The 17367-nt window shown below is 39.0% G+C and overlaps 1 long non-coding RNA gene across 1 annotated transcript; it reads left to right on the forward strand.

Annotated features, from left to right (window-relative positions):
* The first annotated feature begins 4815 nt into the window (after nt 1-4815).
* On the forward strand, nt 4816-12929 carry LOC138106747 (uncharacterized). The gene is made up of 3 exons (XR_011149090.1): nt 4816-4928; nt 8970-9140; nt 11991-12929. It is a non-coding gene; the product is annotated as an uncharacterized lncRNA (long non-coding RNA).
* Nucleotides 12930-17367: the final 4438 nt, after the last annotated feature.

The following is a 17367-nucleotide window of genomic DNA, read 5'->3' on the forward strand; positions in this document are numbered from 1 at the left end:
TTGTACCCTAATGGTTCATCCCTACCTTCCCCACTTCTACTCCCAGTTGGTTTGCCGCAGAGTCAAGCCACTCCCCTGGTGCTCCCAAATATGGTTATCCCCTCCCCTTGTTCTGGCACCTTCCCTATCAATCGCCCAAACCCCTCCCGAAGTTCTGGATTGTTCTGTGTCTGTCATCCAAGCCCTCCCTAATTACCCTTATATGGTCCACGTCAATCTCCTGAGACCCTGCCCCCTCAGGTACCTCCCCTCTTGGAAATCACCTAAACCTCGACGCCCCATTGGGGCATGTGACCCCTCTCCTTCCACCCACTAAGACCATTGGACCAGATGTGAGTCCTTCCCTCCAGCATCCCTCCCTCCTCATCCGCCTATTGGTCCCTGGTTGGGTTACTCCTCCTGTTCAACCCTCCTTTATAAGGTGTAGCAGCACTACAACTGTTGCTTGATCACTGTAGATCCACTTCGATGCGGTTGGATTGCCTTCCGTGGCAAGGCTCCTTACTACTCTTTGTTTTTCCCTTCGTCGGGGGCTGCTGACTGCTACAGTGCCTGGAGCCTGTGCTCCGCAGGGTAGAGCAGAGGCTTCAGAGGAGCTGCTTTAAAGCTCCGTGCCTCCAGCTGCTCCCCGCTCCTGCCACACACCGCTGGAGCTAGTGGAAAGCAGCGGTCACTGCGATAAAGAAGGAAGATCTTACGTCTTCTAATGCTCTTTAAAATGCCGTTTATGTCCCTATGCAGAGAAAATCCATAGCTGACTACTACTTACTTCAAGATGAAATCTAATTTTTAACATTTAGTTTGGTTTTTGCTTCTTTCTTACGTTAACTCTTTGTCTGACTGGAGTATGACAGCAGAAAGGTACAGGCATATTGTTAACAGTTTAATCAACACATTTATTGACAGTAATGAGTATATTCAACAGCATCAATCCATTTGAAAGGATTTTTTCAATTTTGGCAAAAAATACAAGAAGGATATATAAATGTATATAAAGGATACAAAGATTGCTACTGAATTAAGAAAGTCTATTTGTTTTTTTCTATTCAGGTTTGTTCTGGAAATTCAGAAAGTCTAGATCCTGAAAATAAATCAAGCCACTGAGAAGTGACAGAATAAATGGATATTATAATAACTACAGCTGTAGGACATTGCTTCTGTAGATCCCCAGGAAGATCTAGTCTATGAGAATCACCTTTGTTTTATCTCAAGCACCAGTGATTTTATCACTGCCTTTCTTGACTGAATGACTCTGGCTCATGGATTTTTCTGATCACAAACACTTGTAAGAATAAATGTTTAATTAATACACGGTATCCACAGGGGTGAATGCATATTTATGAGTTTTAAATATGATCAACCTATTTTAATTCTTAATTACATAACAAAACTATATGATTATTGTAATATATGATGCCTTGAGTTATACATAGGCATAGTGACTGCATGTAATTTGTACGTGGCTAACACAGTGACTGCGTGTAATTTGTGTTTGGCTAACACATTGTATTGAGCAAACAAATAAAACCGCTCTACTCTGTGGACTGCTGACCTATTTATTACAGCTGCACATGTGGTGTTTATTCAGATGAGCCAGTAAATTCCTATATCTTTAGTATTCATTTCAAGAAAATGTGAGGCATTAGCTGTAGTGAAAGAAACCTTCTGTTTATCTGCAGGCAAGCAACTCTCATGCACTGCTTTGCTCTCATTCCTCAAAGCATGCTTGGGAAGAATAGGTTGTACTAGGAGTGCATCCATCTGCTGTAACCTGTTTGGTTTTTCAGAGATCTTTACTTTTTCTGTCATAGGCTGCACACTGTCACAGAGACCTGGGAAGATGAGACCAGTCACACTTTTGAAAAAAAAAAAAATTAACTATTTACGGATTTACTGGACATGAAGAAATGATCGATAGTTTTTTACTAATTTTACTTATTCAATTTGTAAATATGCAGTGCAGCATGAAGTACTAGCTTGGAAGAATCTTCTTAAATTGGAATATTTTTTGTGATGTTTTCTTCATTTTGTCTCATATGTGGGCACAATTTTGGGCATCATGGGCTTCTTGTGGTGTTCAAAATTGGTCAAAATACAGAAAGCAAATGGTCTTTCCCTCCTTCTCCTGCTGTTCCTGGCTGTACATCCATGCAAATTCTTCTTGCTTACCCTGGTTCTCAACTTTCATGCTGTAAGCCAAATGTTCTTACTTGCACAGCAGAAATGAACAGAATAACTCTTTGCCAGTCCAGTAAGCTCACAGAAGACTGATGTGCGTGAGAACAGATGAAATACTGTGGACAGATTTGTCCTGATGGAAAACTTTATTTCTAGGCTTTGGCTTTCACCTAGGCTTTGGCTTCAGAGCAATTGAAACAAAACTTAATGCTGACTGTCATGGTTTTGCCTATCTGCTGCCCCTGGCTGTGAATTACTGTCCTTACCTTCCACCTGATTCTGGTCTTCCTCTGAGTCTTCAGTTGCCTAAGTCTTTGAGAAACTACGCGTTTTTTGTTGGAAGTTTTCCTGCTGGCCTGTTCCTAAATCTCAGTGTGGCAACTAATATATGGGGTGGTAGTGGACAGGAAATTTTGTGAGGCAACAGGCAGAAATTGTGTGCCAGCTTCTTTTCCCCAGGATACTGGCCCTGCATATGCTTGTTAAACTCTATGAAAATTTTAGCTATTATTTTCCTTAATCAAAAATAAAAGGTGCAGTAAAAGCACACAGCCACTTTTTTTTCAGTGGAAAGCCCATGAATCTCCTACAAGTGATACATCTGCCAGCACAGAATTTATTTAGAAGGCTTTGTAAAGTTAACTTAACTTCTCTCCTTATTTTAATGAAATAAGAAGTTTAGCAGGGTTCTGAATACCTACTTCTGAGGTATGAAACAGATGTTTCATACATGTCTGTCTACTATCTCTGTGTAACAGGTGAAAAAAGAGAGCGTCACTGGAGCCATGTGACCAGCCATGGTGCACAAGATAGAAGTCACTAGGGCTATCTGTACCTCTCACTGATGAGAGTCAGCAGTGGCCGTAGTCTTGACCCTAATATTATCCTTTTGCTTTCATGGTGCTCTCACATTGCCCAGTGAAATAACGAGGCAAATGTATGTGAAGATTTTACTTTACCTAGAAAATTTTTGCTCGCTCGTTTTAGACAATGTAAAATGGTGTTGATTATTTGAATCAAAACTTTCAGTGATGAGATGGGAGGCACAGCCAAAGGGTATCCAATTGTGGAATAAGTAATGCAAAGTTTATTTTTGGTACAGTTAAAACCGCCACAAAATCCTGTGTTGCAAATATATTTTGGGGAATACTCTTCCGCTGACAGGAAATTAGACTGAAGAGTACTCCTACTTCGGTTGATACTTCTAAGCATCAGATACAAATGTAAAAAAACCAAAAACTTATCCGGATTTATTACTTTGGAAATCCCCCAGGAAAGAAAGAATATAGATTTTTTTATTCCAACAATTAATTACTGGTACATTTTCTATGTTACGATTAAAGTGACTAATTCAGTTCCGTTTTTGGAATGTGCCATGAGATTTTGGGTAGAGCAGGTTTTCCAAGTTTTTGTGTCACCCTTTGCTTTTCAGATCAGAAATGGTAAATTTTCAAGATCTAAAATTTCATCTACAAGAACAGTTTTCTGGTTGTTGCAGTACAAACAGTTTCATGAGATGTAAGGAAATGTTTAGAAATCTGAATTCTTCTTAAAAACAACAACAAAACAGAACTAAAAACAACCCAACCCTCCCCCCCAAAAAACCAAACCAGAGCAAAAACAAAACCACAAATGAGCAAACAAAGACGAAAGGAAGTACTGACAGTGATTTCTATATCATAGAGAGCATCATCCATGCCTCTCAGGATGTTCCATTAGTGTTGAGGGCCAAGGAATATAGGAACATATAAATATTGGAATGACAAATGAGTATTCCTCTAGACAAGCCTTCTCATTAGTTCCAGACAAGAAGTCTGTTAAAATTATTTTTCCTAAAATGCTAGACATCTTTATGTAGGAACTCCTAGATCTGTGTAAGTCTGGTTTATATTCGACAGTGTGATGGACTTGCAACTGAGACAGCCGCAACCACACTTTTAAAATGTCTTCATTTGAATGACTGCAGGCACTGCTTATGCTACATTCAAATTCTGCATCAGTGCAGGAATCCTGGTCCAGACATTGTCTACAAAGGAAACTGCATTTCTGGCACAGCCATGTAATGCCACCACCAGCCTCCATCTCTTAGTTTTACCCTTTGACTCCTGTCAAGCATTCCTTATGAAATATGCATTAAGCTGGAGTGGAGGAGGTCACTGCCGAAAAGCCATGTGGGAGTCATTACTGGGATTGATTAAGGGAAGATCTAAAAGTGGAGGCAGGTGAGGCAATCCACAGCAGTTTGGGGAGGAACAATCATGGGAAAATAGCTGGATAAGGGAGAAAAAAAAGGGACTGGTCGTGTGTAAATAGATGTCTGGTCTGTCTGTTTTCCTGGCCATGCCTTTCTCCTGGTCAGTGTAGTCAGTCTGTGTGGATGTGTGTGTCTGGAGGTTTAAGTGGCAGGAAATGGACTGGGAACTGTTAAATCTGAGTTGGATGCTGGAGAGACCAGAGGGTGTGTGAGTTGGCTCCTGGAGTGAGCAGAAGGTGGGGCTGGGGATTGGTTATTGGCAGGGCCACAGGACTGGACCAGCTGTTAGAGAGAATTGTTTGCATGTGTATGTCCTTATGTGTAAGGCAACTGAAAGACCAGAGGATGAAGGGGACAGCAGTTAGGGTGGGCTGTATGTTAGGGTGGGCTTCCGTCCTAATCAGTCACAGGAAGGAACAGGATGGTGCTCTTCGGGAGTGCTTTGTGTTCTGTCTGCGTTGGTCTGTGTGGCCAGCCAGGTGTACTCAGATATTGGGTATGTTTGTGTGCCTGTGGGGAATACTGGCTCAGCCTCACCACAGGAAGGACCTGGGCAAATGGCTCTTCCACCTCTCTTGGGCTACTTGATTTGACAACCCCTGACAGATATTCATTGTATTAAACCCCTGGAATGGTCACACTGTGATTTTTTTTTTTTTCAGTCATTTTAAAGGAATAGATAGGATTCTGGGATTCAGGACTCAAGTTAGTATTTTCAAGAAAAAAGATGATAAGATGAAGATTGCTTAATGTAAAATGTTTTCCTTTTAGAGTTTCATAAAATCAGGGCTTGATTAAACTATTTTTAGCACAAGGAGAATTAGTGATTCCTAACTGTGTTTTTCTCCAACAGAGTATCACCAAAGTAGACATTTCCCTAAAATATCCTAACATACAAATTTTTTTAATGCTTTGACACAGTTTCAGCTGGTGCTAATGGAGAGAGAATTGTGATAAAATAGCACAGGCTTTTTGGAGTCAAGGTAGTAACAGGGATAGGAGCACAGATACCTACATCTGCAACACACCCCAGAGACTGAAACCCATTGATCTTTGATAGAGCTCCTGGTACAGTGAGAGTGAAGGTACCTAATGAGGTTTTTAGAACAATTAATGCCTATTGATTCACTCAAGGCTTTGACCATCTGCTACATTTTTGAATCAAAGTGATGGGAAAGTTTTAACTTAAAAGAACAGCTTGAATGCTAAAGAACTTGGCAGTAGTGCTTTCTCCTCCGTATTCATATATCAGAAGCTGCATACTCATGTTGCGAGTAAAAATCCTTTATCTGAGAGCTTAATACTTTAGACCATTGAAAAAAATTCTGAGAAAGCTCATTTATATACATTTGTTACTAAATGTAAACCTTGTCCATGTCATTTGGTTTATTTCTACCGCTCCATCTCTCTAATTTTCTTATGTAATTATTTGGTTTGTTTTGACATAATAAATGACTCATTACTACTATTGTGTCCACTATCAGCAATGATAAAACAAAAGCAGAATCACTGTTTGTACTTAAATCACCTAAATACTGGATTTACTTTTACATTATGTTACTATTTTCTTGTAGTCCTTTCATCTATTTAGCTTGATTTGTCACCATTTTGAGTTTTCACTGTCACATGAAAGGAATGTGCAATTTAAGGGCAGGCTAACAAAGGGACAATAAATCCCTGAGAAAATGTTACTGAGGAGAGGAAGTTCATCTAACACAGCTGCCAAGAATGAGGCAAATGAACATCTGCATTGGATTATACTGCTTCAGGAAAGCTAAAATGAGTCTGTGCTAAAAGAACCTTCTGTTAATCTTACTTGTTTTTTCCATTTCTCCTTTGTTTAGGCTTTCTTGGAGCCAAGGAAACACAAGTTTCTTTATCAGTGCAAACAAGTGTTTGTAAAATCCCTTTTTAATATATGGTAACATCATGGCTAGTAACAACAAAGAAACAATGCAAAACTTCAGGTGTTTTTTGACAAGTCACCTCTGTAAACACAAACTTTCCTTTAAAGATCCCTGTGCTCTGGAGCAGCAGCTGCTCTAGCCAGGAATTGACTTAGTCAGTGCCCTCTCTCCTGCTGTTTGTAGCACTTCTAAAGGAAAGAAAGAAAATTCCTCAGCAACAGAGCAGAAGCTCTGTGATCAAAACATAGCCTTGATCTGTGGAAGGACTTCATACACCTGCAAAGGCTCTCTGTCAATTTCATATTGGTCACACTTTACTAGATGCACTCAGTTTTAAATTTAAAATTTAGCTTTTCCTGCCATTTGCATGTTCACCTGTGTGCCAAAAACCCAACCAAGACTTTTTTCCTTACAGGTTTATTACCAGCTATCAAAATTGTCTCATAGTAGATCCTCGTAAGTTCTCAGTTCTAGTCTGGGCATTTCCCATGCTGCTATCATTGCCATTGCAGGTGCAGCTGATTGATACACACTACTCAATTTTCTTGGACAATACTAAAGAAAATGTAGAAGCTGGGCATGGAGGACAGAAGAATGAAAGTCTGGAAAACTAGCAGGTTGTTGCCCTTAGTTAGCAAATGTGGTTGTTAAGTAAGTCTTCTGCTATTGTTGTTTGTCTTGTTTTGTTCTCTTCCAAGAAGCAGAATTACAAATAACTGCCACACTTCATTTTTGGAAGATTCAAAATCTAAGAGCTGCTTTTCCCTGTTTCTCATACAACTATTATTCAGAAAATTATCTTCAGCTCTTTTTTTTTGAAAATATATCCTCATTTATTTGATTGTTACATATATTGCTTTAAACTGCTGTTTATTTTTAAAAAGGTTGAGATTACCTTCAGTCTTGGAAAAGGAAAAGAAATACCTCTTCTCTCTTTCTCTATTGCTGTGCAGCGCAGTGTCTCATGCATGATCCTGACTGATGTAAAAGTAATGTGTGCAAAAATATTTTTTTCCCACTTTGACTTCCTCTTTGCAAAGCATATAATCAGAAGGATTTTCCTTTCCTTTTGTTGGTGTTTCTCTGTAACCAGCACACAAAGAAGTGGGTTTTACATAGTCATTGAGGAAGATCGGGGGGTTGTGGCTGCTCCAGCTGGGCAAGACCGTCAGAAGAAAACCCTGAAACCCAAGCAGAAGGTCTATACATACCCTTCAGGGATGGCAAAAATAGAAGTGTTGTCAGCTGGTTCGAATAGGCAACAATATGAACAGGTTGGCTTATCCTTACAGGCGAGGAATTAATGTTTGATGTCTTGAGGAGTGACTGACGGTGCTAATACATTAACACTCAATTTATACCAGAGTAGGAGGTATCACAGTGTGGCAGAGGGACCACACTGCCAGGTGTATCTCAAGTGTATCTCAGGCCTGTTTCAGGTGTTCTGTTAATTTAGTCCTATCACATAAACACAAAAGGAAAATTGAAGCAAGTTAATTTAAAACTGATAAAAAGAAAACATTGAAAGGCAATTATGATAATTTTTTTTCCATTTGAGAGTTGACTAGACTTCTCGAAGGCTCGAGGGATGTGCTCTGTGTGTGCTGCAGAGAAGTGCATGTTGGTGCACTCAGCATTCACAATACTGGCTCATGTCCTTAAATTATTTATATTTGTACAGCTTTGTTTAATTAACTACTATTATTTCCTACCCAGGTTGTCCTCCCTACGTTCAGTTATACAGAAAGCTAAAATAATTCAACAAGGTCTGATAAAAAAAGTGGTTGAAAGGAATGAAATGGGTTAGAATCTGGTCTTACAGCTTATGAGAGCATGGAGAGACAGGCAGAGGCTGGGAGCTGAAAGAAAAACATAATTAGGCGAGACAGTGATGGAGTGAGAAAGGGGCGTGAGACTCATGGCTGTGGGAGATTAGTACATGCTTCTCTTTACTGCTCAACTGGTTTTTGAAGCAATGAGGTTTGAACACAGGCTATTCAGAGTAGAGTCACTGTTCAGGTAATTGGTGTTCAGGTTTTACAGGACTCTCTGCTAGCTAGGGATAAAATACAGTGAGTGAGTTAGCAAATCCTAATTTCTGTGTTAAGCAAGGAAGAAAATAATGATAAAGTATTTTGTAGATAAAAGCCATCATAAATAGAACCAAAAAGCCAGATGGAGAATACTGGCACAGCATTAACTAATTTACTATTGCTAAGCAATTTTTTAGAGTATATTTTTAGGAAGCAAACAATGCATGTGGCAAAAATAACTTGTATCAACAAAATGCAAACTAAGACTTACAGTTGTTTTTAACCCATGAACAAAGTGAAGCTCACTGCATCTCAGCAGGAAAGGGGGAGGAAAGAAAATGAACCCCTAATCTGATTCACTAACAAGAACCACAGCAATTAGCAGTAGTGGAAGTCTTGATGCACATACAAAACAATTTAGATGTTCTTGGCTAATGTCAGCCAAAATGAACAAAGTAGAGCTGTCAGAGATAGAAATTTCCTATCCCTGTAGTTGGTCTCATGGCTTGTGTGGAAATAAGTCTCCATCCCACTAGGCTAGTGCTCATACTGTTACTAACGTAGAAGAACTGTACTCTGTGTCTCTTCTGTACATAGGTAGGCCCATCAGTGCACCAATACTGCTCAGAGAGGTGCTGCAGCACAGCAGAACAGGCAGCAGGTGTGCTGGGAAGCAGCATGTGCAGGATGTGAGTTGGTCACTCAGAGGATATATGATGCAAATCTCCAGGAAATCAGGAAACATGATCTGCATCTCTCTAAAGACAGGTAAATAGATGTACTCTTATTTATCCAAATATATATTCGGGACTACATAATTTACCTGGCTAAAACACAGAACTACTATGTCATTGGTAATTTCTTCTTCTTAATCTGTGATTAAACCTTTGGACAATGAAATGTCATTTCAAGAGGTAGTAGGTGACAATAACCTTTTAATTTTAAGCTTGGTGGTGACAACTTAGAGTCTGTTTTGACAAAGACCTTTAGGAGTGATGAACACACCATTATATGAAGAACTGCTCATGAATATAGCCAGGCTTCTCTGCTCCCTGGTCTCTTCCTGCTACCCTTCCCAAACCTGTTGTTATCAGTGCATTGCTGATAGTTGTTTAATGAGTACTACCTCTAGTCATAAATCTTGTCTGTGTGAATGCTTCTAGGAGTGTTGAACAATCCTTGCTTCTGTGTCAGAAATCATGTGTTTGTTTAACTTGTGGAAGAGGGTCTCTTTTTTCTTTTGAGTAGTTTTGTGTAAAACATTATTGGGTGTGTTTGTGTGCCAAACACCTCTTCCTAAAATAAAAACAATGAAAAGAAAGTCAGGCTTACAACACTATGTGAACCATGTTGTTGTTCAAATCTTATTTTGCCCACATCATATTTTTAAGATCTATAAATAACTGCATTTTAAATTTTGGTAAAAGAGTCAAGCACATGAGTGGGTAATGTGTTTATTTCTGTCTCCTAAGTGTGGGTGGTAGCTATCCTGTAACAGTCGCACACAGCATAAACACACTTTCTGTCCTGCTGGCATTGTGTGTTTCCTTTTTGTGGTACTTACACGCCCAGCTTTTCTCTGCCCTGCTCCCTTAATGAGCAATCTCACTACTTGTGGCAAGTTTCAGTTGTAACCAGGAGAAGGAAAATCTCAATTGGTAATGGCCGGATTGGCAATATGGAAGGCAGAATTTACTGTATTTTGAGAAGAGAGGGAGAGCAGTTCACAAAGTTGCGTGAAAATAGTCTACCATTTGGAACGCATTTTCCAAAAATACGTGGGTGAAGGAGAAACAGACGTACTTGGATAAGAGAGAAGAATGCATTTATCAGCTAAAATTTCATGCCAGACTAAGGTGGTCATATACTGTCCTTTAAGTTCTGTGAAAGATGAATATCTCAAATAACATTATTCTTGTGTTTTCTTGACGAAAAACAATTCCATTCTCTAAACTGAAAAGTGACACTTAAGGCATAAAAGTTGCCATTTTTATTTAAAGTATGCTTTGTTGTGAACATTTTTTTTAATGGCCCTTTAGTCTTAAGAATGGATAGTATGGACTTGCTAAACATATTTTTAAATAGTTTACCAACAGAATGATTTAAAGATTATTTGAAAATGTTTTGATATTTTCTGATTTTGAGTATAATTAGTTCTCCTAATCATTACAAATTTCTCCCAATTTTAAGACATTTGGAAATCATAATTTTCTCTAAGTAATATAATGGCAGCTGAGCTATTGGATAAAGGAGATTTGAAGAGGGAAGAGAAAAGTCTTTCAAAGATCTCTGTGACACTGCTGTTCTGTGCAGCAAATAAAGCTACCTCCCTGTAACATGGAGCCTTGTCACTTTGAAAGTGAAATTTGGTCACTTTCAAAGTGACAAGGCTCCATGTTACAGGGAGGTAGGTATATTTTCTAGATGCAAATATGAATAGATCATCCTGACAGCAAATGTAGTCATCACATTGAGAGCATCATGCACAGTGGCCTTGACTGGCATTTTTCCACTGACAGCTGGTGAGGACTGCACCTGTTAAAACTTCATGGGATCAGGAACTTCTGTTCTGACACCTCTATTATTTGGACATTTCATCTCAATATGTGATGGGATTTTTTCTATATAGATCTTAGTTTTCATCTGTAACTTAGTTACAGTTAATATCTTATTTTTACTTTTTATGTCCTTGGTTTTGCTTACAATTTCTAAAAAGTCCTAAATTCAAAGCAAATGTATATTAGATTAGAGGAAGAAGAAATAATCAGCACGATCAGTACTCCCTCCAATAAAGGACTCCAGATGTTGAGAACTTGCTCTAAGACCTCATCCCCATGGCCAACACCAGAGTAAAGCCACAAAGACTAGGATCCAGAGGGACAGTGAAAGGATGAGCATAACATCAGAAAAGGGTTAGAAGCTAAGAAAATTGTGTGTTCAATTTTTAATGGTAGTGTTGCAATTACTGCATATTTCCTCTATATTAGTGCTCTAGCTACTTTACTTTTCATTCTTTTTCTGCAGTAATTAAATGAAGACTAATGGTGATCCTTGAATTAGACTGTTAGAGATTCTGTTATATTAACAATCCCAAAAGCACAGATGGTTGAGGTGGGAAGGGATCTGGTTCCTTTGGTTCCTTCACCATCTTTGGGGTCTTCATTAGACTTTCTCCATTATGGTCACATCACTTTTGCACTGGGGAGCCCAGAACTGGACATGCACTCCCTGTGTGACCTCACCAGGGCTGGACAGAGGGGAACAACCACCTCTGTCAACTTGCTGGCAGCAGGAATGGCCTGTAGGCCATCCCACCATGTCTCCATGATTGCAACAGGATTGTAGCCCTGCAGATGAGCACAGGTCTCTAATTCATCACGTTTATTCCTTCTGCTACGTACATGTTCTTCAGAGAGGCATTCTAGAATCCTGAGAAACCCAAGGGCCTGGGTTTTTCCAGTGATGTTGCTTTGGTTACAGGAAAATTCTGAAGGTGCCCCTATTCAAGTCTTGTTTTCTGCTTTTGTGACAACATCACCCTATGCCTTTTGATTATCAGCCCTATCCACCCCACTCTCACAGGACTGCTGGTAATTATCCCTCTCTTGTCATTCCTAGTTTGAATCCTTGAGAGTGCACTCAATCCCACTGTCCATGTCAGTGACAAAGATGTTGAACAGCTCCAGTCCCAATACTGACCACTGAGGAAAGCTGCTTGTCATTGGTCTCCACTTGGACATTGAACCACCGACCGCAGCTCTTGGAGTGTGACCATCCAGCCAATTCCTTATCCACTGATCTATCAAATCCATGTCTCTCCAATTTAGAGACAAGGACATCATGCAGGACAGGGTCAGATGCTTTGCACAAGTACAAGTAGATGACATGATTGCTCTTCACTTACCCTGTCCATGTTATTGTGATGATTTGCAAGAAGAAATTTGAGAAAATAATCTGACGTGATTTAAGATTTGACATTTGCATCACCTTGTCGTTGGCTTAAAAAGTAGGATTTTACTTTTCTGAAAACACCTACTTCATATAAACCAGTGGGAAAAGAGGTTTGTCCCAGTATAGAAGAGAAGGCTTTTTACAAGTTTATCTCAAGGCAGTGTAAAATGTAATCACTAAAGTCACTCATTTGGTCAAGTTCTATAAATATTTTTGCAAGGAAAATATTTGAGTCAAGTTAGCTTGCACAGAAGGGGAGAGGGATTCTGGTAAACGTTTTACTATCTGTGCCCTGTGATAGGCCATGTGCGCATGTGTGTGGAGAAAATATTTCTTCAGCTCAGCTGCACATGGAAACAGACAGTGAAAGTGCTGCATATAATTCTTTCTGGGTTTATTCATATAAAAGGAATGTGTGACATTTAGTCTGAATGGAGCCTTTCAGTGCAATGCATGTACTTAATATGGTTAAGACTTTTTTTTTTTAAATATACTTTAAAACTATGCACCCTTCTGCTAATGATAAATTAATTTAGTGTACTAATAGGATCAGTGTTGCCATGCACATGAGTTTAAATTACAAGCAGAACATCTATTTATACTTGGTTTTACAGTTGTCCCACATGCTCTATTGTATAATTTCAGTTGGTTGTACAGTTTCTAAACACTGACTTAGTGTTTCATGCCAATACCATAAAATTCACCAGAAACAGTTCAGCCATTTCTGGAAATGATAATTTTTGTGAGTCTGTCAAATAATTGATTAATAATTCTAATGTTTTTTCATGTTAGAACACCAACTCAATAAGGTCATACTGATACTTGCAAGTGCCACCAGAAGTATTGAAATATCTGTATTCACAGCATAAACTGCTTGAAATATTAAAGCATTGCACAAGTCATGCTTTTCTTGTAGGTTTCATGGATGCTTGCTTATAGCAGAAGTATCACAGAGGTTTCCCTCTTCTTGTTATGCTGCCTGGCAAAAAACTGAGTCAGAGTCTGTAGAGGAGAAATATATATGCCTAAGCATTTATTCTTGGTTTACTTGCCACCTAGTGTCAGGTAACATATCAACGCTTCCCTTTCCTTCTGCTTCCTAACTGGTTTCCAGTCATCTTAGCTTTGTCTTCACCTCTTCCCAACTTCTTATCCCAGGCTTTTCACTCAGTCTTATTCTCCTTTTTTTATGTATTATTCATCCATTTTCCCCATCTTACCCACCTGTGTGCCCAACAGACCTTGTCTCTTCCCTTTCAAAAATCATCTCCCAATGTAAGTATTGATGGGAGATGCCTTCCTTTCTAGGATTTTCTTTGCAAGCTTCAGGTCCCTGATTCCTCTTTGTTTCTTTGCCAATTAGCCCGCACTGTGTGAAAGATGTAATATTTTTTCCCAGTGCTTTTTACAATACTGTGAGGGAGGGATAGAGTAGGCAGAAAAGCAAATTAATTGAAATTAAGTACTAAAGAGCCAGAAAATGCCAGAATTCTTTTGCTGTGTGACCTTAGTTTGTACCCATCTGAAAGGTACAACCCGGTCTTCAGGTATATAAATGTGTACTCTTATTCCTTCATAAGTATATATTGAAAGATGCCTTTATAGATTTTTTTTTTTTTCCTAAGGTGCTTTGTTTTAAGGAGAAAAATGCAGAAGAACAGATACTGAAGCATTTGTTATGCTTCTGAAAGTGTATTATCAAACCACTGTGAAATTAGCTGTTTAGCAGCTGATCATATTCAAAGCCAAAATGTTATTCAGAGTTTCTGGATAAATTGATACACCCTGAAGTAATCCATCACCTAAATTATGTCCTCAGAATGGCTGGCTTTTCAGGAAGCCAACGCACAAGAAATGATTCTGTGAGTAAACAACTGGTTAAAAGAGAGGCAAAAATACGAGGAATATACAGGCAGCCCTTGTAGTAGAGATTGGTCACCACTGTTTCTACAGATATTGTACTGCCTGCCTTATCATCAGAGTGGTTTGGGTTGGAAGGGACCTTGAAGACCATCTCATTTCAAGCCCCTGCCATGGGCAGAGACACCTTCCACTAGACCAGGTTGCTCAGAGCTTCATCAAACCTGGCCTTGAACACTTCCAGGGATGGGGCATCCACAGCTTCTCTGGGCAACCTGTTCCAGTGTCTCACTACCTTCACAAGTAAAGACTTTCTTTCTAATATCTAAATACACTCTCTGTCAGCTTGAAGCCATTCCCCCTTTTCTGTCATTAAATGCAATTGTCATCTCTCCCCATCTGTCTTGTGGGCGTCAATGAGGGCAGGCAATGATGTGAGTACTCTGCAGTGAACATTGCTGATAAGGGTTTTTAATAAGGATGGGACAGGTTGTAAAGAGTTCCAAATGGATCTTCTAAGAAGGAAAACCTGGAGAATAAAATCAAAGAATACATTAATTTCTACCATTAGTTACAAATATATTCAGGGACGGGAGAAACCCTAATTCACATAAAAATACCTCTTAGGTGTGAATTACAAAACTTATGACAATTTCATGAACATATCTTGGCTGCAGTCAAGAAAGTACACCAGATGTGTTCCTCACAAGAAAAAGGACAGAGGGAATTGCTATGTACCCTAACCCTAACCCAACACTAACCCTAACCCTAACCTAACCCAGTAATAATCCTAAGTCTAACCCTAACCCTTGGAATTACTTGCATCATGTGCAGTTGTGATTCTCCTGACTCCACCAAAGATCAAAAATTATGTCCTAGAACACAGAAACCATGAGAAAGATTTAAAAGATAACTAGCGGTGTGGAATGGTTGCAGTACAAGAAACAACCAAGTTCACACTTAGTACAGAAAGAAGACAAGTAGAAAGGATATATAAAAGAGGCTTCTGAAATCGCAAAGGGCATGGAGAAGAGAGAATGGGCACCAAACTAGTGAACCCTGTCCAGTATAAGAACTCAGAGACATTGAAGAACGTCAGCAGGACCTAAGCTGAGAAAACAAAGAAGCAGAGATTTCTTTTATGAAATGCATAGTTGAGCCGTGGACCTCCTTGCCAGAGGATATTGTAAATGTCAACTATTTGTACATGCTCAGAAGGTCTAAGCAAAAGATAAATTTCTTACTCTTTTTTAGAGTGGTTCTTAACTCACTCAGGCCTTGGTCCAGACTGCTTCTCTAACACTAACTTTGCACAAAGTATAGAGAATAGAAATGTGCAGCTAAGAAATTTGTGTTGCAGTCAGCAGGAAAGAAAAAAAAACCCTCTGATGAGAAATATAAGAACACCCAGCCAGACTAACTCAGTGAGCGGATAAGAACTGCAAAAGCAGAATTGTGGCCTGCCATTTGGAGTCTTAAGGAGTGTAATCAGTTGATAGAGCTAGGGAAAGTAAACAAAACTTCTGCCTGGAAAATGGAGATTTTTAACAAGAAGGAAAACTCCAGCTTAGCTGAAGACAGCTGGACACAGTACTGAAGGAAAGCACAGATGTCCTAATTCGAAGGAGTCCTGCTGTGTTTGAAAAAGACGAGACAAACAGTAAGGTTAAAACTGAGTGCATGTGTACAAATGTCACTGCCTTTGTGGGGAGCAAGATATACATGGATAGATGGATATAGCAGATATAGAGAGCCTGTAATTCAGTAATTCTTTGTCTTACAAATGAGCACTAGACACTCAAGAAATCCCAGTGACCTACAGGAGTGGGGGTAATAAACTGTTTGTATTTCGGGATTCCTCCACAGCTGTCCATTCAAAACTAACGGGCTGCTGAGGTCAAGAACATGCTCTGTCTTGTTTTCTTTTATCCAGTATTGGATAAAAATGTTGAGCATTGGCCAGATACCGATGTTAAAATGTCCAGCAGAAATTAAAGGCGCTGTCAGCAGCATTTAATGAAGATCATCTGCATGAATAGTGTATTACTTCCTTCATTTCTATGGCTTTTCTAAAATTAGAGGAAAAGTCCATCCAATAATTAGGTCTTTGCTGCATGTACTGTAAAAAATCATTACAAATTTTATAAATCTGGAGGCTGCTTCTACATTTATCTCTTAAATATGTTAGTCTACTGTAAGATACCAAGACAGACATATGTTTTGGTCATATATACTGGATAAAAACTCTATTGCAACAGGAATGTTTATGCAGGTAAGCTGCTGACATTTTGTGGATAAAGAGACAGAAAGGAAGGAAGGATCCTTCCTATTGAAGGAAGGATCTGAGTTAAAAATTGTTTGACAGGACTAATGGCTCTTGGTAGCTATTACTAAATACTACCTTGAAAGAAATGAAAAAGTGAGCCAGGCTGTATATAAATATATTTTCCATGAATGCTTAAAAACAGTATTTTCTCTTAGGATAACATATATCTAGTGTGCAAGATAAAGGCATAAAATAAATAGGTTTTGTATATGATTTGACCAAATGTTACAAACACTGTTCCTCTAAGCAGTGCAGCTGATGGTAACAACGGAGAAATTTCAAGGAGAGAGAAAGGAAAGAGATGACAGCCTCAAGTAGAAAAGACGAATGATTAAACTTTTTTCAGCCCTGATATAGGACTATGGGACTGAAAAAGGGGGGTTCTTGGTCCTCTGAAGAAGATAAAACTGTGTGTGTTTATAATAAGACACTTGATTAAAGGATAATTTGATCTCTTTCTTCCTTGTCTTTATGGAGAAGGAGTATAGCAAATAATACTGGTCTGTGGCTTAGTTAAAAATATACCTGGGGAGAGCTGACCTGTTATGGTTTCTAACCAAAAAGGGGAGTCTGGAGTAGAATCAAGATTCTAGATTTTAAAACCCTAACCTCTGTATTTCTTAATTTAATAAAATATAATAAACTATCAATCAAAAAAACCCAACAACAGCAACAACAAAAAACCACTAAGATAACCCAGTAACAAACCTCCCCCCAAAATGACCAACTAAACAACCACCCCCACACCCCTCCCCAAACTCAAGCATTTTATTCAGCATGAAATAAAACTTTTCCTAATTCTGTTTATTGATTGAGATTGTTCTTTCATTACTGCAAAAAAGTTTACTCCTGTCTGTC

Source organism: Aphelocoma coerulescens, chromosome 2 (assembly GCF_041296385.1).
Source record: "Aphelocoma coerulescens isolate FSJ_1873_10779 chromosome 2, UR_Acoe_1.0, whole genome shotgun sequence".
Classification (NCBI taxonomy): domain Eukaryota; kingdom Metazoa; phylum Chordata; class Aves; order Passeriformes; family Corvidae; genus Aphelocoma; species Aphelocoma coerulescens.